This window comes from Mercenaria mercenaria, chromosome 16 (genome assembly GCF_021730395.1).
Source record: "Mercenaria mercenaria strain notata chromosome 16, MADL_Memer_1, whole genome shotgun sequence".
NCBI classification, from domain to species: domain Eukaryota; kingdom Metazoa; phylum Mollusca; class Bivalvia; order Venerida; family Veneridae; genus Mercenaria; species Mercenaria mercenaria.
In genome coordinates this window covers 10,337,067-10,361,754 of record NC_069376.1, presented here as the reverse complement: position 1 = coordinate 10,361,754, position 24,688 = coordinate 10,337,067, and the positions used below count along the sequence as shown (strand labels likewise).

The 24,688-nt window shown below is 35.8% G+C and overlaps 1 protein-coding gene across 2 annotated transcripts in view; it reads right to left on the bottom strand.

Moving 5' to 3' along the window:
* The window catches only part of LOC123540064 (uncharacterized), a 414,957-nt gene that overhangs the window by 212,944 nt on the left and 177,325 nt on the right, over positions 1-24,688 (bottom strand). The gene's annotated exons all lie outside the window — the stretch shown is intronic.

Sequence of the window (24,688 nt, the reverse complement as noted above, 5' to 3'; positions counted from 1 at the left end):
CTGGGTCAGTCTATTAAAGGTCAAGGTCACAGGGGCCTGGTCATGTAAAACCATTTCCGGAAAATAACTTGAGAACCCTTGCCCTTGAATGTTGAAATTAAATAGGATGTTTGGGAAACATGCAGATTAGATGACCTCTATTTATTTTGGGGTCACTTGATAAAAGGGGCAAGGTCACAGGGGCCCTGAACAGTGACTTGAGAACCCTAGGCCAAGAGTGTTGAAATTTAAAACGGGATGATTGGACTGCCAAGTAGATGATCCCTTTTTGCAGCCAACCATTAGTGTCTCTTTGACTTCCGCTTCTGACCCCTATTGACTTCTTACCTATTGGGGGAGACATGCACTTTTTTACAAAAGCAATTTTTAGTCTTCCATATTTTAATAATGCTAAGATAATGGATAAATTACCACAGAGACTCAGTTACCGCGGATCATGGTAACTGATCATTTTTAAAATATAGCTGGATTCAAGGTAATTTTCAAATAGAAAGTGAAAGTTTAATTTGTAATACCTATTTTTCCGTTTCTGTTGATAAGTTCAAGTTGGTTATTATACACAAACACTAAAATATAAAACGGTTCATGTTTCAGTAGATAACAGTGACATTTTGAACCAAATTAATGTTACCATTGGAACGAACATCATGGGGACTGAGTCACACCTTAAAATGTCAAAAAGTGCTAAAACGTTTACTTGTATGTCAGAGAACTTGAAAAATATTTTCTAGTTTACTCAATGCAGAGAAACATTAAGCAGAAAGAAACAGAATGAAAGTCCATTCTCAATCGAGCACCACTGCATGGAAGATGGAAGGTACGACTAATAAGTCTCACAAAAATAGCGCTGAATAAAGTTCTAGGATGCTCCCTCATTACCATGAAAACAATTTAGACGGTCGTCACGGAGAGCTGAACTATGCTCAGCAACATACCGCTAACTTAGGTGTCATTAAGCGTAGAAGACGTGGACCCATTGGCGCCGTCATCTCTCCTCTGCGGCCAGATACTGACGTCACATCCGTATAACACCATTGCCTTCGATTTTGAAAACAAATCCAGATTTGACGAATATTCTGCAGCAATTAAGATCCGCGCTTCTTGACCATTTCTGGAAATGGTGGAGGAAAGTGTATCTAACAGTACTGCGTGAAATTCAAATTTCGCTGATAAATTTCAGTATTTCACTGAAAAGAATGAAATAAAAACGGAAAATTTTAAATTAATCTAAGTAACAAGGATGTCTGTGAAATAACGAAGAGTTAGTACATTGAAGTAGATTTCCCTCAATTTTAACACTGCAACCCAAATAATGCTCTAGAAACAACAACAACGAAATGATATATTTACCGATTGCTTGTAGAAATTAAAAACGTGAATTTAAAAACGTGTAGCTTTTGAAGGGTGTGATCAAAATGTTTGTTAAAACGTTCGTTGTATGCATCAAAGAATTGTCTACAACAGTTCCTTTTTATGCCCCCACTTTGGGGTCCGTCAGTCCGTCCTTCCGAAAATGTTGTGTCGCGCGTAGCTCTGAAAGTATTTGACGTAGAGTCACAAAACTTTACAGGAATGTTGGTCAGCATGTGTAGTTATGCACCTGGGGTTTTGCGTCCGGATTCATTCAGCCATGTAGAAGTTATGGCCCCTGACTTTGTAAAAACTGGTCATTTTAGTGTTGTGTCGCGCGTAGCTCCAAAAGTATATGACCTAGAGTCACAAAATTTTACATGCATGTTGGTCAGCATGTGTAGTTGTGCACCTGGGGTTTCGCGTCCGGATTCATCCACTCATGTAGGAGTTATGGCCCCTGACTTAGTAACAATTTGGTCATTTTAATGTTGTGTCGCTCATAGCTCCAAAAGTATTTGACCTAGAGTCACAAATGTTTACAGGAATGTTGGTCAGCATGTGCAGTTGTGCACCTGGGGTTTCGCGTCCGGATTCATCCAGTCATGTAGGAGTTATGGCCCCTGACTTAGTAAAAAATTGGTCATTTTAATGTTGTGTCGCGCATAGCTCCAAACGTATTTGACCTAGAATCACCAAAATTTACAGGAATGTTGGTCAGAATATGCAGTTGTGCACCTGGGGTTTCGCGTCCGGACTCATTCAGTTGTGTACGAGTTACAGTCACTGACTTAGTTAAAAATGGATCATTTTAATGTTGTGTCCTGCGTAGCTCCAAAAGTATTTGACCTAGAGCCTCACCAAAGTTTACAGGAATGTTGGTCAGCATGTGCAGTTGTGCACCTGGGGTTTCGCATCCGGACTCATTCAGTATTGTAGGAGTTGTGGCCCCTGACTTGGGAAAAAATTGTCATGTTAATGTCATGTAGGGGGGGGGATCTGTGCCCCATGGACACTTTTTGTTTAAAATTTTTTAAAGAAAAAAACATGGGAGTTTTTTAATTTACGGAAAAACGTTTGCTTAAAAGTTTTAAGTTGTTAAAGCTTTCTGGAAAGAGTGAATTAAGCGAATTGTTTAAGGAAATCCTCTTGTGTAAAACAACAAAAAAAAAAAAATTTTTAAATTGGAAAAAAAAAAACGAAAAAAGAGGGGATTAAAAAAAAAAGAACCCAAAGGAAAAGTCTATTTGTTGGTATGATTTTTTTTGTTTTAAAAAGCTAGTAAATGAACGTTTAAGATAAAATTATAAAATGTGTTTTTGAAGGAATTAAGGTCATGAAATTTTCCCGATTGTGTTCAATTTTTCCGGAAATAATTTGAAAATAAAATTGGGAAACGTATCCTTCAGGTAGGGCTTTTGGCGTGAAAAGAAAAGTTGCGGAAAAATTCATTTCGGTTTTGATCCGTACAAACATCGGAAATTTCCGTAAGAACGTTTTTCAAAAGAGATTCGATTCTGTGTGGTTTTTGGGCCTAATTTAAAAAATTGTTTTTTTGCAGTGTGATAGTTTTTAGGAGGGGTGGAAGGTAGGTAGAGTTTTTTTTTGGGAAAAGTCAGTGTACCTTTTTCCGCAACTTTGAAATTATTCAAATTTTTCAGTGAGTAAGAGCTACACGCAGCAAATTCTAAAGGAATTTCAAGAAAAAAAATTTAGAATTTAAAAAACCAGATCTTTATTTTATAATTGACAAAATTTAAAAATTGAATGACAGAAATTTGGATATGACAAAAGAACGGTTATAGAAATTGAATCTTTTTTAAAACCCTTTTCAGGCAGTTGTTTGACTTCATGAGTTTTTGGCAAGTGGGGGGGGAAGGAGACAAAAAAGTGTTTGTCCCACCCCCGGAAATGAAAAAAATATATAAAGGGAAATTTGTGGCTCTTTTACACCCTTTGACGGGAAGAAATGGGCCTCTTTTTAAGTTTTTTTGGGAAAAGAAATGCGGCCTCAGTTCGTTTTTTAAGGGAATAGGCCCCAGTTAATTTTTTTCAGAAAAGAAAGGGGGTTTTCAGGTTTTTACGGAATGAAGTAGCGGCCTCATTCTTTTTTTCAGGAATAAAATAGCGGCCCTCTTTAAAGTTTTTTACGAAAAGAAAGCGGATCGTTACGGTTTTTCGGAAGAAGTAGCGGCCTCGTTACATTTTTTAAAACAGGAATGAAACGGGGTCAGTTATTTTTTTAAGGAAAAAATAGGGGCCCTCAGTTCTTTTTTCAGGAAGAAAAGTGGCCTCTTTTCCTTTTTTGATATGAAAATAAAATGGTGACCTTTTTTACTTTTTGGTGGGAATGGGGCCTGTTACATTTTTGTTTGGAATAAAATGTGGCCGTGCTTATTTTTTTGGGGAATGAAATGTGGAAGTTAATTTTTTTGTCAAAATTTTGCGTGAATTAATCATATTTATTGGTTCGGAAAATTTTGTTCTATAAATCCAATTAAAGCCCAAAATGGGTGGTATAAAAATCGAATTCAAAGTTTTTTAATGGGGGGTTTGATACTGTTCAATTTGTTAAATAAGGTAATTTCCGGAAATTGGGGGGGGCGCTATGGCCCCCCAACCCCCCCCAAACCCTTTTTAAAACGGTTTTTGAAGAGGGGTTTTTGTGCCCAGTGTGGAGCTTTCATTTTTTAATTTATCTCCATTTTAGTGAAAAATTAAGGGCTTTAGAATTAAAAGGCTTCCTTTTAAACACAAGTAAAAGTATGTCAAATTTGATTTAGTTTTACAAAGTTCACAGCAAAAATTGAAAACCCAAAAATACCCAAATCGTTAGGTAATACAAAAATTGTCCCTGTAGTTTAGGTAATTAATACACCCATCACAAATTTAGTGTCAAACTGTTTCCCTTTCATTTTACATCAAAGGCCAAATGCGTTTCCCCATCTTTCCTTTAAATTTACCCGACAAGTGCGTGTATTTTTCAAGGTTTATGAATTTTTGTCATAAAAATGTTTTGGATTAAAATGAATTTAAAAGTTAAAAAATGTTTTGAAAGGAAGGAAAATTGGATTTAAAAAAAAACCGAGGTATGGGCTTTTTTCGTGCTCGAGCAAGGGTCTCAATTATTTAAAAAAGTGAATGTTAAAATTCAGGTTGGGATTTTTTGGTGATGATCAAAATTCAGGTCTTTTTTAATTTTTATAACTTTTAAATTTTTGAAATTAATAAAAAAAATCAGAAAAATTTCTTAGACCTGGTAGGTTGACTGACTAGTGGTCAGGTCCGTGCAGTGGTTGTGTCAGAAAATTTTTTATTGAAAGAATGAGTTGGGTTTTAACGAACCAACCCGAACACGTCTATACCGCAAAAATTTGTTTTTTAAAAAATTTTTACCCAATATAATAGGCCCGTTAGAGTGAAAAGATAAGAAAAGTTCTGAGCGATTTTTCTCATCGGATGGTTGTGTTGAAACGTGCAAGACGGCAATAGGTCGCGTACACTAAAGTTGAATGATTTGCGTAAAAAAAAAATTTGCAGAAAGCATTTTGTCAGAAAAGGATCAAAACACCACATTTTATTTAAAAACCCCAATGTCGGTGAGGTTATAAAAAAGGGATAACGATGTTTTTTTGTTGAAATTGCGAGGGATTGTAATTGCCAAACCCCGATAAATCTTTGAAATAACAAATTTTGTTCCCGCTTTTTCCAAAAAAAATTTCTAAGAGAAAATTTAAATTGTGAAATTGTTATATGATTAATGTAAAAAAAAAAAAGAAATGCGATCAATTCATTTTAAGAATTTTGAAAAAAAGGGTTAAAGTGACTTAAACCCCTTTGGTAACGTGTGGAAGTCAGAAACTTTTACTTCACCCCAGTGTCTTTGGTTATTAATAGTTTCTTTAAAGAAAAAAATTTTTGAGCCACCCCAAAAGAAAACAACATAGTGGCTTTGCCCCCCGCCAGTTGGTAACTTTTTGGGTTTCGCTTACGGTTTTGCAAAATGCTCTAAAAGGGAAACAGCTTTGACCCCTGCCGATGCCGAATGGCGCTGTTTTTGGTCCCTGCTGGGGCGCAAAGCCATATGTTTTTTTTTTTTTTATTGCGCGGGCCCAAATTTTGTATAGATTTTTGGAAGGGCAAAGAAAAACCCCAAAATATTGGAGAAAATTTTTTAAGGCAGCAAATTTTAAATTTAATTTTAAGATTAATATTTTTTTTAAAACACTCGTTGTACCGTGAATATATAAACAAAAATTTTTTAAAAATAAACCTTTAATTAGAATCGTGTAAAAGTCTCAATAATCAGAGGGCAACAAGTAGCCTGTGTATACCCTTCATTTTAGCAAAATTTATGATTTTAAATTTTTTCTTGAACGCTGACTTTTCTTTTCCGGAAGTAAAGGAAAAAAAAAAGTAGACATGCCAAAAATTCAAAACGAAAATTGCCCATGGTTGGTAGATAGTTTGAGGCCCCGTGCAGGGTCATCCCCTCTAAATATGTTTGTAGGGGAAAAATGTTTTTATGTTAACGTCTGCAGAATCCCCGGGGTTGGTTGGTGCCGGCCCCTAGAGCGGGGTTTTAAGTTTTGGGGGTTTGCGGTTTTTAAAAATGAAAACATGGTCCCCTATTTAGATAAAACGGGAAAAAAATACTAAAATGCTAATCCTACCTCAAGTATTTAAAATTTCCTGAAATGGTGAGAATGTTGTTTTTTTTTTTTATGTTTACGTCTTTTGTTTGAATTTTCCCTTTTTGGGGCGAATTGAGTGAACGTTTTTTCCCCCCGGGAAATCGAATATAAAAAGTTGTTATAAAATCACGGAGCGCGGTTAAAAATACGTTTTTTTTCCCGTTTAAAAAAACTCCGAAAAAGTGGCAATAACCAGTTTTTGCTAGAATGTTACGGACGCTTTAAAAGGGAAAAAGACGCAGACGCTTATCAATTAATTTTGTTACAGTTGGAAAGGTTATAAATTAAAATTTTCTAAAGAATCTGGTGGGTTTAGGATTAATTCAACCCCATCCCAATTAGGGGGACCCCCAAAATGCGAAAACGAGAAGGTAAACTTCGTGTCAAAAAAAAAAAACATCACAAGAGAACAAAAATTTATGATTTATGAAAATTGTAAGTTTATTTATTTTGTAAAGGAAATTGCTTGCTGAATGAGCCCGTAACATATAAATAACAAAAAAAATGTCGTGTGGAATGCATAGAAAACAAATGCCTAAAAAAGGCTGAACCCACTAAACCCCCTGTTTTATTTAATTTAAATCCAGTTACTTTTTTAAAAAGGTTTTTTTTGAAAAAATAAAAAAAAAAAATGTCGGTGGAAAGCATATGAAAAAAAGTGCAATTAAAAAGGGCGAAAACCCCCTAAAACCCGTGTTTTTTTATTTTTTATAAAATAGTTATTCTTAATGGTTTTTCGACATTTTCTAGCATATCGTTTTTTAGGACATTCCCCAAAAAACTAGACCCCTACTTCACAAAAAAAAGAAAAGGGGGGTTTAAATTTTATTTAAGAAAATACGTTGTTAATACAACCGCTGAATGTCTACTTTTTGTTCTTTCAATTTTCTTTTTGAGAATTTAAAAATTTCGCCGCCATTTTTACCCAAAATGCGATAGGAATGCGATTTCAATGAATGCAAAGTGATTAATTGCATGAAAGCGATGGTTAAAAGTAAGCCGTTTTCTGCGAGAAAAGATAGGAAAGGAAGAAATATTAGCACTATTTTATTTGGACTATTTGCCCGCGGAGGCTTAATTTATTTAGAGGCCCACATTCTATGGTATGATCAAACCTTAAAAAAGACCGAAAACCCCCCTTCCCGGGTTCGGGGGAATTAATTGGTGTTCCGGTATACTCAAATTGTTAAGGAATGAACGTAAAGGGCTCTGTTGAAAAAGAAATCAAAAAATTTACAAGCCACAAAAGTTGGCGTTAAAAAAATGATTTATTTTAAGTAAATTAGACAAATTTGATTGACGTGCCAGCCCCCTTTTTTTTTCGTAGAGTCGTGACTGGGTTTTTAAAAGTTTCTGTCCCCGTGTCTCGAGTTTTTTTGTTAAAATTATCTTTGATGTATAGAAACCCTTAAACCCAAAATTTGGATTTAGGGAAAAAAAAGATGTGTGCATTTTAAAATACAAGTCATTGTGTGTTTTGTGGGAAATTTTAATGAACAGACTTGGGTTTGACTGGGTTTAACGATTTTGTGAGTAGTTTTATAATTATCTTTATGTAGCATGTTAAGTGAATTGCAAAAAAAGGGATCTTTTTAACCCGGGTTTCAAATATTTTTGTTATTTGAACGAAATATTCCAAAAAGGATTACTTGTTTTTGTAAAATTTGAAGAAAGGGTGCATTATCTTTCTGTGAAATTTATCATGTTTGAAAAGATTTTTGCCTGTTAGAATGCGTTAAACAAGAATTATGATTATTGTCTTTGAATGCGATAAAAAATAGAATTTGACTAGGCCTTTTGTGTGTTTTTATAGGAAAAATTTTACACGGGATAGAGGAAAAAAATTTTTTTTGTAAACGTTGCGGAATATAAATCTCATTTGAGTATCAACTTTTTGGGGGACTAAAAAGAAATTTATTTTGTCTGAGGTTAGAATTTTTGAAGAAAAATATTTCAGTGAGTGAGTGATTTGGGGTTTTACGGCGAAAACGGGCACAAAGGTCTTTCGAGAAGAAGTTTATTGCAAAAACCCCTGTAAAACATAACATCGATTTTAAAAATGTAAAGCTACCCAAAAAACATCCATGAAAAAAATGTAAAAAAACCCATGAATTAAAGTAAAACAATCTAAAAAAATCCATTAAAATGCCCAAAAAATATCTAAAAACGTTTTTTTAAAGTATATGTATGTGTTTTAAAATATTTCAGATATTACTCTTGATGCCCAAGTATATTGTTTGTAAAAATAGATGGGCTCTTTCTGATAGATCAACTTTTGTTCGAGGTGTCGTACATTTAGCTCATAACAAAACTGCGTAAAGGAGGTAACGAACAAGTACTCCGTTTCTAGGTTTAGAGGTTTCCGTTTTAGGTTTTGCAGTGGGCCAGAGACGTTTCCTTTTTGATTCAGCAATGTGATTTGAAGAAAAAACACATAGTATTTTGTTTTGTTTTTATTTTTAAATTTTCCCAAAAGAAAAATTTCCAATTTAAAAAGATCTTAGTCCATGTAGGTAGGGAATAGTGCAACATAGGTTGCGAAAAAAATGGATAAATTTTCCGAAGTTTGCCATTTTGCATTGTGCTAAAAAGTTAGGGGGGAAAAGGGGAGGAGTCGAACATGCAACTGCTGAAAAAAAGCCCAGCCCGTACTATTTGATAACAAAAAAAACGTCAACGGATAATTTTTTTGTATCATTAAAATTTTGAAATTTTCACACAGAGCCAGCAACAACACTCACGTTTTCTTGACCAATTGAAATTAGGGGCATAAATTGTTAGGTCGGCTGATATTGTCAGAAGCTTTTGGGGAATTGCCCAAATTTTTAAAAAGACCCAAAGCAACCATTCCCCATGAAAAAATCCTTTTGAATGAAAAAAGGGCCTTAGTTTTGAACTTACCCTTTTTTTTAAGATTTTTACCATTTAATCTAAGGGGGAAAACTCCCAATGCTATAATGGAAAAATTACCTTGTTTTTTCCTGAAAAAATTTTTGTAAAGTGTAAAATAACCCAAAAATAACATTGGGCCCTTTAGTGGATTTCTCTGACTTTTTCGTATTACCTTGCCCCAAAATGGTGCGGTTAATCAAAATAAATAGAATTTTGTGTAGGTTTCTTATAAAAAAAAATCAAAAGATAAAAAAAAGAGGGAAAGGCCCCAACTAAATGAACAGCAAAAAACTGTCCAGTGTAAATGTGATTCTTTTAAAAGAAAAAATTTTAAAAATTTTAAAAATTTTATGTTTTTTTTAATAGTTAAACCCAACACTTCACATTTGGGAAATTTAAAAATTAAAACCCAACCATGAAATCAGAAGTCCCAGAATAGACGTTTCGCACGAAATTCATGTGCGCGTGTAATTAACGATAATTACATCGATGATTAGAAAAAGAGTATAAAGTTTTAAAAAAAAATGTTCGTTGTATGGCACGACTGAATCAAATTCAGCACAGAAGATATGGCCAGAATTTCGTGCAAACTCAATGTACTGACTTAACGGTTGATTTTTGTTTTTAATTTTGCAAGGCTAATGTGGTATGAAGAAAACAAGCCAAATTTATATATTCTAGTAGTGAAAAGGTGTGATTAAAGCACTAATTCTGCACGACTTTGCGCAAAACATGAGAAAATTAGGATCTACTTATTATGGACTTCTTTCGACCACGGAAACACGTGGATCCTTCTAAGGAACTTTATTTGGTATTTTAAAAGAACAGGTTTTGTGACAAAATCAACCCAAATAACATTCTAATTACCGAAGTACGGAGACGCAAGCTGCTGTGCAATATCTTTAAAATATCCACCATTGGAGTCATTAAACACTCGAGTGACAGCTCCACTTTCCTCAGACGTGCCACGTTTTACTATCCGGCATTGAAAATGTCGAGCGCGCTTTCTCTTGTGACAGCGCTTGTTTATAATAATACTTAAAAAAAAAGCTGAGATGAGTCACGAAAAGTGTAATCGATAATGCTTGTTTTAGCTTAACACAATGGCCTAGTTTGGATCTTTCACATTCTTTGTCCTTAAAAATGTCTACAGAAAAAAAAATCTTCTTGTGCGTTTATGCAGGTGTAAAATGACATTGAGACTTCTGGCAAATATAAGAATCACGCTGTGTTTAACTAAGAGCGACGTTCAAGTTTTGAAAAATAAAATTAAATCCTTGCTTGTTTGTTTACTTGGAGATTGCGCCGTTTTACAACATAACAAGCATACTACCCAGTGATCGTACTGGACTGCGTATTAAGCGAAGAATGCGAACTTAGTTTAAGAATATTTTATTGCAAATGTAACACAAGATACATTCATACACATACAAACAGACATAACAACACAAGCAATAGGATATTGACGGAAATACTTATCGAGTCAACCTCCGGAAAGATAATATTTACAATACTATGGATGGCTGTTATACTGATGTGTAACACACTCTTAGTTATTCATAAAAGGAAAAGAAAAATGAAAAACAAAAAAGGGAAAAAACAACAAAATGCTCAAAAATGGAAGGTAAAGATGAAATAAAAGTAGAAGTACATTGCATTTTAGTATTTAGAATATTTTAGCAAAATTAGGCAACTATAAAGGTTACAGTATGAAATAGTGCATAGAAAAACTATATTCGCTAGAATGAAAAGGGAAGGAAGAAAATATGTAGAGGAAATGTTCAGCTGCCCTGAACCACTTCTAGCTTTATATACATAAAATTCTTGTTGACTGGAGATAATGACAGTGTAAAACAGTATTGGGGTCAGATCACAAGTCAGGTAAACCTATGGCTTCCAAGGATAAATTGTTGGACAGCTGTGAAGATATGTCTGTTTTCTATGGAAGCGTCCTGGTGCCAGCAGAGAGATTTAAATTTGTCTTACGTACGACTTACAATCTCCTACGTAGGAGTTAGTATCTCCTACGTATGACATAGTATCTCCTACGTAGGACTTAGTATCTCCTACGTAGGACATAGTATCTCCTACGTAGGAGATATTAAGTACTACGTAGGAGTTAGTATCTCCTACGTAGAACTTAGTATCTCCTACGTAGGACATAGTATCTCCTACGTAGGAGATATTAAGTACTACGTAGGAGTTATTATCTCCTACGTAGGACTTAGTATCCCTACGTAGTACTTAATATCTCCTACGTAGGACTTAGTATCTCCTACGTAGGACATAGTATCTCCTACGTAGGACTTAGTAACTCATACGTAAGGGTTCCTATTTTGGGGCGCTGCAGCGTTCTGTGGTCCTACTCGCGTTTCCGGTACATGTGTTAATTGAACATTGCTGGTTGACTTTTTAATTGCGCGCTGATAAATGGCATTTATTGCAATATTTGATTTATTTTCTTAACTATTTATATTCTTGTATTTTATGTGTTGTCTCGAGAAGGGGCTTAAATAAATAACTTCTCATTGCAATCAGTGAAAATATCTCTTAACCACTGTTTCTAACCAATAACAAAGAATGAATTTATATAGACCTGATTGCATGACACGATTATCAATGTTCTATAACATTTAGTTAGTTTCAACTAGTCAGTTATTCTTTTATCTAGTCACTCTGATCAAACAAATTTGTAAATGTTATTTCGCATGAAATTAGCTCTTATATTTAAAAAATAGCCCCTACTGTGAAGAGCGATAAAGGGGAATAAATCATGTTTACCAAGTTACTCGTCCTTAATTTCTTCTCTCTAGGCATACACTTAACAAAACAAAGGATAGCCAGATTTAATGACTGAAACCTACAAATTCCGTGATATTCGGTAATTAAAAGATTTTCCTGTCAAAAAATGCTTCACTTTACTTAAATACTATTCTATTGTTCCTCTTTTTCACAACATATACAATATATAAAAGATACACACACCATGTTAAAGAAAGCAAAACCGTCGGACCACAAGTTGATTTGACATTAGTTTTTCGGAACACTATAGACTCGCATCAGTCGTTAGAGTCATTAAATGTAAAGCACTTTCCTCTCTGATATCACTTTCTGAAAAAAATTTCAATACCTCTTACCTCTGACTCTAACGACAGGACATATACGATCTGAGCTATGCAGTTTTCATCCCAGCTGTAATAATCACAATCTCATTAGCGATCATTGCAAATGTGTTCATGATGTAACATAACCCTTGATTGACTCCAGTGCCCTGGATCATAGAATATCCTTTAAGACCTTCACAGTCTGTATAATGAAGTGCTTGCCAATGAGTACCTTTTATTACCAGATGAATGGGAGAGGTGTTAATGAACTTTATACCTTAATAAACTTCATAAATGTATCATCTTTAATATGCAAATAAAGTAGAAATGAGTGTTTGAAACAAAAAGTATCAATAGTTTATTATCATGTTAAATCATGCTTTAGATGCAGTTACAGTAATTTCCTGTAACTAGTTTATGCTTGACCTGAATGTAGAAAAAGAAAATTGAGTCGTGTCATGAGAAAACCAACATAGTGGCTTTGTGACCAGCATGGATCCAGACCAGCCTGTGCATCCGCACAGTCTGGTCAGGATCCATGCTGTTCACTAATGGTCTCTCTAATTGCAATAGGCTTTAAAAGCGAACAGCGTGGATCCTGACCAGACTGCGCGGATGCTCTGGCTGGTCTGGATCCATGCTGGTCGCAAAGCCACTATGTTGGTTTTCTCATGGCGCAGCTCAAATGATGATAACACCTAATAGATATTGATTATTAAAGGCACTGTCCTTGAGATCATACGACAACAGAAAAAAAGAGAAATTTTAGGTACCAGTATCAAGAAATTAATGCTAATACCGCTTAAGAAAGTTGAATTAAATACTGACAGATTATATGTTATTGAAACACATGAGAACTAGTTGTCTTAACTATCTTTTACACTGGAAATTGAAAATCGTTTGTAACGTTTTACTAAGGTAAACTGCCTAATTATTAAATATCTACATTCAAGGGTCATTGTATACATATTCCTGCGTAGTGTATATTGTTAAAGACAGCAGGAAAATTTTCATTGCCGTGGCGGCCCGGGTTCGATTCCCGGCTCTGGCATCTTTTTTTCCTTGATTGAGTAGATTAAGGATAGTTTAGAAACAGAATCTCGAATTTTAATGTCCATAGCATGCGTGACCGAACTTCAATTTTAAAGAAAGACCATTTTTAGCCAAAAATTTTAGGTCAGTGCCTTTATTGAGAGAAAGTTTATTAATCAAATCACACAATCGGTCAAAACAATAACTGGCGGTAATTATATTTAGTAACTTTCATGATACACTTTAATCATACTTTTGAACTCTACATAATTTCAAGAGAGGCCTCCATAGCCGAATGGTAAAGGTTAGAAACCTCACATGACATGTTTCAATTCTTCATGCTCATAAACTGCCCGGTTGGCTTATGGAATGTCGGCGGTTGTAACCTGATGTCTGTCCATGCCTGGAGCAATGCCTAGAAGTGCACATTGTGGGTTGCGCAGTGTGACTATACCCAAACTACATAGTAAAAAAAAAACAACAACAACAACAAAAAACAACAACAACAAAATAAAATGTTCAAAAATATCTATTAAAACAAATTTATTAACTACTTCATCTGTCTAATTCAGAACTTGGTCAAATGTGTCTTTAATTCATACTTACGAAGTTTGTGTGAGACATTGAAAGAAGGGAGATGTTTACTTATTTACAAATATGTAATCTACCGGTATCAGATAATCAGATAATCCTTACTAAATAATAGTACACACGAGTATATTGTTCCACTGCGCATGCTTGAGAGTCTTTTAGTCAGTGACATACGTACGAGTTACTAACTCCTACGTAGGAGATACTAAGTCCTACGTAGGAGATACTAACTCCTACGTAGGAGATAATATGTCCTACGTAGGAGATATTAAGTCCTACGTAGGAGATACTAACTCCTACGTAGAAAATAGTATCTCCTACGTAGGAGATACTAAGTCCTACGTAAGAGATACTAACTCCTACGAAGTACTTAATATGTCTTACGTAGGAGATACTATGTCCTACGTAGGAGATACTAAGTCCTACGTAGGAGATACTATGTCCTACGTAGGAGATACTAAGTCCTACGTAGGAGATACTATGTCCTACGTAGGAGATATTAAGTACTACGTAGGAGATACTAAGTCCTAAGTAGGAGATACTAAGTCCTACGTAGGAGATACTAAGTCCTACGTAGGACATAGTAAGTCGTACGTATGATAAATTTAAATCTCTCTGCTGGCACCAGGACGCTTCCATAGTTTTCAGTATCAGACAGAGTAGTATCACCATAAAGTAGGGTGTTAACAGTGATAGACTGGGTGAAATTACCAACAGAAGTTAACATTACATGGCGAGGAAGGTAATACAGTCTGCATTCAAGCAAAAAATGTGAGCTGGTCTCTGGTTGTCCGCAATGACAAGCGGTGAGTTAACAATATTTCGTAAGAACTGATGATAATTAAGACCACTGCATTTCATACGAAGTCTAGCATGAAGAATTTGTGCTTTTCTACTTCCACAGTAATAATAAGAGGGAGTTTGACGTTGGTTGGCCTTAAGACGCCTCTTTAACAAACTAAGCGACGGTGCATTTTTGATGTCATCCGAAAGATTGTTCCATTCGCGCACAGTCAAAGGAAGAAAGGGATTGAAGTATTGTGAAGTGCGAGATGCCACCGAGCGAACTTCGACAAAGTCTATTGATTTGGTTATAATGGTTGCTTTCTACCAATTCAATTCCTTCTTTATTTAATATTAACAAAACAAAAATATAATCAGACGTCATTTTCAGCACTTTAGAGCATTTCAGTGATATGAAAACCATATAATGGTCATTTAGTATGACATGTCTTTTCAAAAAGACACATGTTGATAATATTTTGAAAAAATGCAATTCACTTTTATACCTGTTGTCTCGCATCAAAGTATATCTTTCTGTACATATGAGGAAAATGTTCTATAACTCTTACATACTGCCTCACTTCGATTACTGTTGTGTAATATGGGGAAGCTGTTCTAGTTCATTAGAAGACAAAATTGTTAAGTTTCAAAAAAGAGCAGCTCGCCTAATTCTTGATAAAGACTTCGATACCCCTTCTGCTGAATTATTTCGAGAATTAAACTGGATGACTTTTCCGGAGCGGGTAATACTTCAAAAAGCAGTTTTAATGTACAAAAGTCTAAACGATCAAGCACCTATTTACCTCAGAAATTCATTTACATTTAGCTGTGATATACATGACATACATGCTCGAACTTTGAGGTCAGATTCTAATTTGCAGCTTTACCTTCCTCGACCAAAAACTGAACTATTTAAAAAAAGTTTTACCTATTCTGGTGCTACTATCTGGAATTCCTTATGCTGCGTTTACACTTAGCCACGATGTCCACGATGTCCACGATTTGAGAGAAGCGTGGTGAGCGTGAGGGCTCGTGGGATCGAATCGTGGTGATCTTGAGAGAACTTGGTGGAATCGGGATGACCGTAAGGATCGTGACAAAATTTTTGACAGTCAAAAAATTTGCCACGATTATCCCGATTTATCTTAAATCTTGAGAGAGCGTGATGGAACGTGGAAATCGTTGTAGAGCGTAATGCAGCTTAACAGACCTTAACGTAGCGCATCAGACCTTGATGCTCCATCGTATGGGGATCTTGATGAACTTGGAAACACGACTAGATCTGGAGGCGTCCTATATAATATTGACGTTGGAGCCAACATCTTCACGCCGAGTTCTGTGTTGAAAAGTTGAGAGTATTGTCCCAGTCGGTGCCCTCGGTTGCCACTTAAACCATGGTCTCACCCACCAGGTCTTGGGCTTTCTATTTCTTCTTCTCATTTCTCTCTTTTATATCCTGCCCTATTCCTTCCCTTGTTGCTGCTGCCGACGAGAAACTATTATAGGTATACACGAAAAATGCAAATTCAGCATCTTGTTCAGCTCTTTGATGTATAGCTCGTTCCTCCTTGGAATTTCTGGAGAAAATGAGAGGATGACCCATAACTCCTATTTATACTCCAATCGTGCTCAAAACGTGGCAATCTTGATCAAATCGTGGCCATAAATCGTAGGAGAGCTTAACAAAACTTGATAACGTGAGGGATCTAAACAGAACGTGACAAAGCGTGATAGCATATCGTGGTAATCGTAAGAGAACTTGAGAGAACGTGATGGAAATCGTGGAAGATCTCGACTAGAATCGTGTTGGTTTCGTAATAAAACGCTGCAGGTAGTAACAAAACGTACTGAGAGCGTAAGAAAGCGTAAGAAAGCGTAGTAATACAAAATTCGTGCAATAAATCGTGGAGCTCCGAGCTTTTCTTTAAATCGTGGACATCGTGGATATCGTGGCTAAGTGTAAACGCAGCATTACCAAGTCATATAAAAAGAGCATCATCAGTAGGGCAATTCAAATCACTATACATAGCTTGGCACAACACACAATCATAATACTTAATATTTCTAATATTGCACTTCGTATAGTTATAGTATAAACAAAATACTGGTATTAAATGCACTTGTCTGTCTTCTATATGTTACAATGTACCATGTAAATATTTTAGATGTATATGTTATGTATTGTTTTGAGGGCCTCATGGAAGATTGATGTTGTTCGTCAAATGAGTTTTCCTCGTTAAATAAAGGCTTTATTATTATTATTATTATTATTATTATTATTATTATTATTATTATAAAAAGAAAGAAAAATATGTTGACATGTTCTGTTACATATAAAAAGAATCTGAAAAACATCACCATCTAAAAATCCCCCCATAAAAAACAGCCGTTTAGCAATTACGTGTATCTAGAAACTTTTCGCAAAGAGTAAAACTTATTCCAGGAAATTCATAATGAAAATGGTCTAGATTTTTTTCCAACTCATTAAGCAATAAAACTAACTTAAAGGCAAACATATAACTTGTCACCACCTCATATCACTCATTATACCAAATTTCATCCATAGCATGGAACTACATTTGTGACTACTTCACTGAGTAGTCACTTCCGGTTTGGTGTAATCCGTCTTAATGATAATAAACATGTGTCCTGGATTACTCTCTTATTATTTGGTTAGATGCTTTCTTGAGCACACTTTCAGCTTTCATAGTATGTTTGTTTAGGGCTTCCGTTAATTCACACATCGTAGAATCAACAAAATTATGTTACTCAAAATTCATTTAAAGTCTGTAGCTTTCAATTACGAAAATTTCTAACATTCAAGAAATTTACTGACACTTTTAACCAACATCAACGAGGACCCTTCGAATCATATACCGGTTTTCAAATTAAAATCTCCAAATACCCTTGCTCCGTTATGTATCCCAGTAGGATTTGTGTTAATTTCGAGTTTATATATTATTTGGTTAATGAACAGCTGATATGTCGCGCTAAAAAAAAGAAAGAAAATGAAGTCAACGCGCATACCTTTAGTCGGAATGACCCCTGCGCGTGACCCTTGACTATAGAACGTTTAGCCTGTACGTTTACTTTAATTTTTTTTTTACTTCCGGCAAAAGTTGAAGATCGTCTGACGTCATTTTCAGTGTTGTCGCCTGGCGAGATTGTACAAAATCCAAAAGATATTGGCACTTGTGTGCGTTTTGATTTAACATGAATTTAATGTAGAATGTTTCAGAAGAACAGTTACGTAAAGGTAAAAAATGATGTGCACATTTAGCTAATTTGAATGATGATCTAATTTATTTTGATGAAAACGGGATATGTTCAGAATAAGGACATAGATCCATGTCTTTACCAGATACTAAGGATTTTTAGGGATAATAAATGAGGATATACATCTTCGCGAATATAAATTCTATGAAACTGAAAACGTAAACAAAATACAAAATGTACTTTCTTTTAGCTCGCTCCTCTCGCAGATCATTTTTACATTATATCCACCTTTTGTAATACACTAGGAACAAAATCATTTTACAGGAGGATGAATATTCCTATGCACGTGACATTTCCAGCTCGCTTCGCTCTAAGCCTTCATTGAGTGTCACTTACAAAATAGGAAGGAATCGGCGTAAAATAGGTTAACATTTCATGTAAGACTTCCCCCCCCCCCCCCACCCTTTCAAAAAACAAAAGCTTGAAAGGTTCACAAAATCCTGGATCAGCCCATGATACTTAAGACGTTCCGCTAACACTGAAGACTTCATGACTGCAATTTAGACTTACATGTAACCTTGAAATGTGAACTTTGCGTTTTGTTCTCTGAATGCTATATTTTAACAGATTGTGATCAAACTTTGCATAACTATATATATAAATCACAGAAAAGTTTCATAAGCATACATTCCTAGAAACACAGTGTTGTGTATTTACTGTCTAATCTAAACTTAAAGATTGAAAGCGACTTCTAAAGATCTTTTAGTTAATCTAGGTAGTCAAAACGTTGTTCGCCCGTGATCTTACCGATTGACCTCGTTGTCCTCCATCTGAATGTTACAAACACTTCCAGGAACAGCTTTTTACGGAAGCATTTAATTGACTGAAGACATTTTCAGAGTGCATGTGTTAACCCTTACCATGCTGGACACGATTGATTCTTCCTTTGTAACCAGTGTAGATCCATGCAGTCTGGTCATGATCTGCACTGTTCGCTATTTAGTTATCTTTTGGGTAAGCACCGCTTTTAACGACTTATGGTACTATCCAGTTTTGAAGGTAGACGAGTTCATTACGCAAATTTAGCATGGTCAGGTTTAAGACCTTTAAGTGTGAGTGTTAATCGTATGTGCGTGTTTTAAGTCACATACATGTAAGTGATTAAAAGAAATGACTCGTAACATTCGATATATGACTTAGTCATTTGAAAAACGTAGGAAAGACATTTAATTCATTTCTTGTCTATGTCTCTAGAACGATTCCGTAGATTTTGACACTTTGCAGACAGCGCTATTTATAGAACTACTGTTCATTTCATTAGACGCTGGCTGCAGCGTAAGTCAGTGTGTTGGTGTAGTCCTAGATGAGAGAAAATATCAATAAAATATTAATTTAAACGGCATAAAAGTAATCAAAGGTATGTAGTTTCCTTTCAGATTCGTCTAATTCTTCTTTTTATGTCAGTATTAGGAAAATAGAGGTTCTTGCTTTGGATAAATCCGTGTCGATAAAATGTCGGCTGCTTCAGATTAAATAGATAACAACTCAAACAACTGTTATTTTTACTTTTTTATTTTCTTGATTATGCTTTTGGTTTACTCTGAATTATTTTAACTCGATTGTGATGAAAAGCTTCGAGCTGATTTGAACCACTCTCGGATCCGCAGTGCTGGTGTCATAAGAGAGCATATGGTCGTGGCCCCAGTGGGATTTGAATCCATTAACCCTGGTACAATGTTCTGCATCCAACATGTGCTGAAGATACGGGAGGCATGGTTTTAATAACTGTTCGTCCGTGTGTCCGTCCGTCATATTTTCTTTCGTACTTAACTCCAACAGCTATGAGTTAGTTAAAGTGAAGCAACATGTATCTTGCAACACATCTTTTTTCTTTTCCATTCATTTGAAATGAAGTTATTTTATTTTATTTTAAAGTTAAGCCTACTTTTATTATGTCGACAGGCATTTACAAGGACATGTGTCAAACACAAATGACATCATACTTGTTGCATCATTTATATCCGTGGCTTTTTTTTGTTCTTTTGATTCGTGTGCAGGTTGAATGCTCTCTAACAATTTTATTTGATGTACTTCTCATATCCTTTCACTTCAGATGTATGAGCAGAATTTTCCAGCGTCAGTATAAATGAGCCATGCCATGAGAAACCAACATAGTGGGTTTGCGACCAGCATGGATCCAGACCAGCCTGCGCATCTGCGCTGTCTGGTCAGGATCCATGCTGTTCGCTTTCAAAGCCTATATTGTAATTAGAGAAACAGTTAGCGAGCAGCATGGATCCTGACCAGACTGCGCGGAAGCGCAGGCTGGTCTGGATCCAAGCTGGTCGCAAATCCACTATGATGGTTTTCTCATGGCATGGCTCAAATGGCTTGTCAGTCAATAATTAAAACTATTGTCCGAAGTACATTCAATATGTGTTTTATTAAATGATGTCAGAAAGTTAATTTTCAGTTTTAATTTTATACTTCTGACTTTTACAGCAAGTTTTTTTTTCAGTGGTGAGGGTCCAACTGTACCTTCACAGTGACAAATATTTGTCTTTATACACGATTTGATGTGTATTTTTGTGGATATTAGGCGTTTACCAGTAGAAGTAGAAGTTTTTGTTTAATAGGCCGAAAAAGAACAGTACCGACCAGCTATGAGGACCGGGGTCATAAAACCCCCTCCTACACACCCCGCCTTTTGAAAATTCTTAAAATCAGCGCTTCATTTCCTGCATTCTGGGCTATTTTAGGTGCATTTAAGAAAACCTTTTCCCCTGCAGTTTCATATATAGTATACCCCTTATTTTCACATTTGTATGCGCTCACTGTTAAATTTTGGAAAAATTATAAAATTAAATTTTCTTAGAGGTAAAGTTTCTTGTTTCTTAGAGATAACTAGCATCGATATAAATAACGTTGAGGTCGTATAAAGCAGAAGCCACATACACTTTGAATGATGTCTTAATGTTGCAGAGCCCGCCCACTTAGCTCAGCAGGGAGAGCGTTGGTCTTCGGATCGCGGGGTCGCGATCGAGTTCGATCCCCGGGTTGGGTGTATGTTCTCCGTGTCAATTTGACATTGTGTCTGAAATCATTCGTCCTTCACCTCTGATAATCCATGTGGGGAGTTTTGCAGTTACTTGTGGAGAACAGGTTTGTGCGCTGGTACAGAATCCAGGATCACTGGTTAGGTTACATTGTAACTGCCCGCCGTTACATGACTGAAATACTGAGAAAACAACGGGGTAAATCCAAAACAAACATAATGCTGACTTTTCGAAACATTTTCTTCTTCTCTTCTATCATTTTTATACGCCCGAAGGGACGTATTATGTTATGACGCTGGTGTCCGTCTGTCCGTCCGTCTGTCCGTTAGCAATTTCGTGTCCGCTCTGTAACTCTTGAACCCCTTGAAGGATTTCAAGGAAACTTTACACAAATGTTCACCACACCGAGACGATGTGCAGACCGCATGTTTTGGATGTCTCACTTCAAGGTCAAGGTCACACTTAGGAGTCAAGTGTCATATCAGTTTGTTTCGTGTCCGCTCTGTAACTCTTGAACCCCTTGAAGGATTTCAAAGAAACTTGACACAAATGTTCACCACACCAAGACGACGTGTAGAGCGCATGTTCCGGATGACTTGCTTCAAGGTCAAGGTCACAATTAGGGGTCAAAAGTCATATCAGTTTGTTTCGTGTCCGCTCTTTAACTCTTGAACTGCTGGAAGGATTTCAAAGAAACTTGGCAGAAATGTTCACCACATTATAACGATGTGCAGAGCGCATGTTCTGGATGACTCGCTTCAAGGTCAAGGTCACACTTAAGGGTCAAAGGTCATATGTGACTTTGCTTTGTGTATATTGCTCTGCATTGCAGTGGTCTTGTTTTTATTTGGCAGATCTCTTTTTTTGTACTTACATAATTTTTTTTAATTACTTCCCTTTTATGTTACTATAAATAGCTTATTTTGAAACTTTTTATTATTGGCGTAGGGAAAAACCGAGACCACTTTTCTGTGGTACAACATGGATGGTACCTCCAATTTTAAGGTGTATTTTTACATACCTATACCTGATAAGGATTTTTTTGTAGACTTTGTTTTTTTTTTTGAAGTTTTCCTTTCGTTGTTCCAGTCCTTTGGGGCTACAACAGTCAAGTTCTTAAAATTTTGCTCCAATCCTATGATGTAAGCCTTCGGGCGTATATTGCCCCGCATGGCGGCGCTCCTGTTAGAATATGGAAATGAATGGATTTCCGGTCAATAGTATACAACTATCTACCTTTTTACTGTCAGTAGTATGCACTTAGCTACCTCTGAAGCGGTCATTGGTTACAATTTACTGGCAAGGAAAATGATTTTTGACACTCTTGACCGAACAAATTCAAACCAAATCAATTAAAGTTTGATTAAAATTGATCTTTTGTCAAGTTCTACGATATTCAGCAACGCCGTGCGTGATGTTACTTCATTTCGTTGATCAATTTATTTTCGAGGCAAAACATTTTTAACTTTTAGGTAAATACTTAGAAACTTTATTGTCGCACCTGCTTTTTTCAATTTCTTCACGGAAAAAAAAACTGAGCAACAGACTTCTTCTTTAATAAGTTGCCGCATGACTATATATTATGCCGATGTGGCGTTATCAACAAAAAGCGAAACAAAAAGGAAAAGTGGTATCCACGAATAAAAGCATTTCTCACATAATACCTGATAAGAATAATATAATTAGGTCTTCAAAATCATTTGTTTGTCAGCGGGCTAGCGACAAGATGTTATTTTTAAATTAAAAAAAATCACGTAGTGCGCGTCAGACCTCAGGTTACACAATACGCATTTTACCTCGCAGAGTGCGCACTAAATCTCGCATAGTGTTCACTTTAAATCTCGCAGAGTGCGCACTAAATCTCGCATAGTTCACACTAAATCTCGCAGAGTGCGCACTAAATCTCGCATAGTTCCACTAAATCTCGCATAGTTCGCACTAAATCTCGCAGAGTGCGCACTAAATCTCGCATAGTTCGCTCTAAATCTCGCAGAGTGCGCACTAAATCTCGCACTAGATCTCGCATAGTTCGCACTATATCTCGCAGAGTGCGCACTGAATCTCGCATAGTGAGCACTAAATCTCGCATAGTTCGCGCAAGACCATACACAGTGCGCAAATAACCTCGCACAGTTTGCACCAAATCTCATGTAGTGCGACCTAAACCACGTTCTCACAGCTCAAAGAATATCTAACATGTCATGTACATCAGAAAATTATGTATTCTCAGTTGTAATTTCTGCTTTCTCCTTTTTCGGAAATACTTGGACCCTGTCTTTTAAAGAACCGAGGAAAAATGTTTCTACAGTAAGGCTTTGATAATAACATACTGCTGTTTACACTGACTATTTTTAATCAAAGTACTGAAAGTACAGAAAGGCTGGCTACCACAAAACACTGAATGAAAACTGTGCGGGAAAGATGTTTGCAAAATCTTAGATATTATGGGTTTTCCATATTAAACTAAAGCGAGCATAGGATATTGTTGTGATCTTGATTAACTTGTGCATCCAAGTTAAAGTTCAATCGAGAAGCCTAGTTTATCGGATGTAAACATGGATCCAAGAGAGTAAACTATAGTTTAAGTCCGTTATACTGTGTGTTCACTCATAAAATAATGTTAGTATTCGATAATCATAGTTTTTCGACAAAGAATGTAATTGTCGGATAACTTGATTGCCGAGAACCATTGTATACGGACGTGAACCTATGTTTACGACAATGAACTTGGGTTTACGAGCGTGAACCATAGTTTTTGAACGTGAACGTAGGTTTAAGTTCGAAGAACAAAACTATGATTTTTGGTCATTATCCTATGTTCACCAGCGTTAACCTATGTTCACGGTTGTAAACCCATGTTCACGGTCGTAAACCTAAGTTCTCGATCGTTAACATATGTTCACGTTCGTAAGCTATGGTTTACACCCGAGAACCCTGGTTTACTCCCGTAAACATAGGTTCACGCTCGTGAACTTAAAATAACGGCCATAATTCAAAGTTCAATTGAAAAACGTAGTTGAAACCTGGGTTCACGGGCGTGTTTTCGCCCGAAAATATGGGTAAGTATTAGATAGACCTGGTTTTACGTTCGAAAACCTTTTTTATCTGTAATTGTTAATTCTACTTATTTTACCGTAAACCTGGGTTAACGTTATTATTGGACAAATGGCGTGCCATAACCGTTTATATATGTTTCTTACGAAGCGATAATAAACATTGAGGGACATAATATCAGATAAAATATAAAGGTAACAAACACAACATCTATATTTCGATATGCAATCCCCACACCAACACACACATTATGTGTGAATGTATGAACATTGATCAAATGGGGCGACTTTCTTGTCGGTATGAGGGGAATTTGGGCTCGAACCCCACTATAAACCGGACTGTTAATGATTATTGTCTAGTCATGTTGCTTCCTTAATACGATGGTTAGGAAAATTGACGTACCCGTAATAATGTACTTTTTTCCCTTCAATTCCTATCATGAGATTACTTTAACTAATTTTTCAGGAGGACGTAGGTTCAAACCCTACTAGAACCAAACTTTGTTCATTATTTTTCTTTTTTCGAGTAAGATAAACTGTTGTTTTTTTTAAAGACATATTATCAATGATCTGCCGTACAAAAGCGGAAATGTTTTATTTGATTAGCCATTTCTTAGTCATTTCTTGCTGTTTCAAATGAATTTGACGTGAACGGTGAATGTTTAGACATCTTTGAAAAATACTTAATTACATGATTTTGCACTTATTTTTTACAAAGTTTTAAATAAATGTAGGTAGGTAGGTTTTACTTCTGCCCCATGGTTCTTTATGAATGCATAGAGCAAGGCCATAATTTTCAAAAGTTGGAGCTTAATGTCTTTCCGATTAAATCCTTTTACTCGAGGCTCCCCAGAAAAATTGTTATCGCCAATTTTATTTATGTTTTATAATTGTTACGCAATATTTTGAGGTTTCAT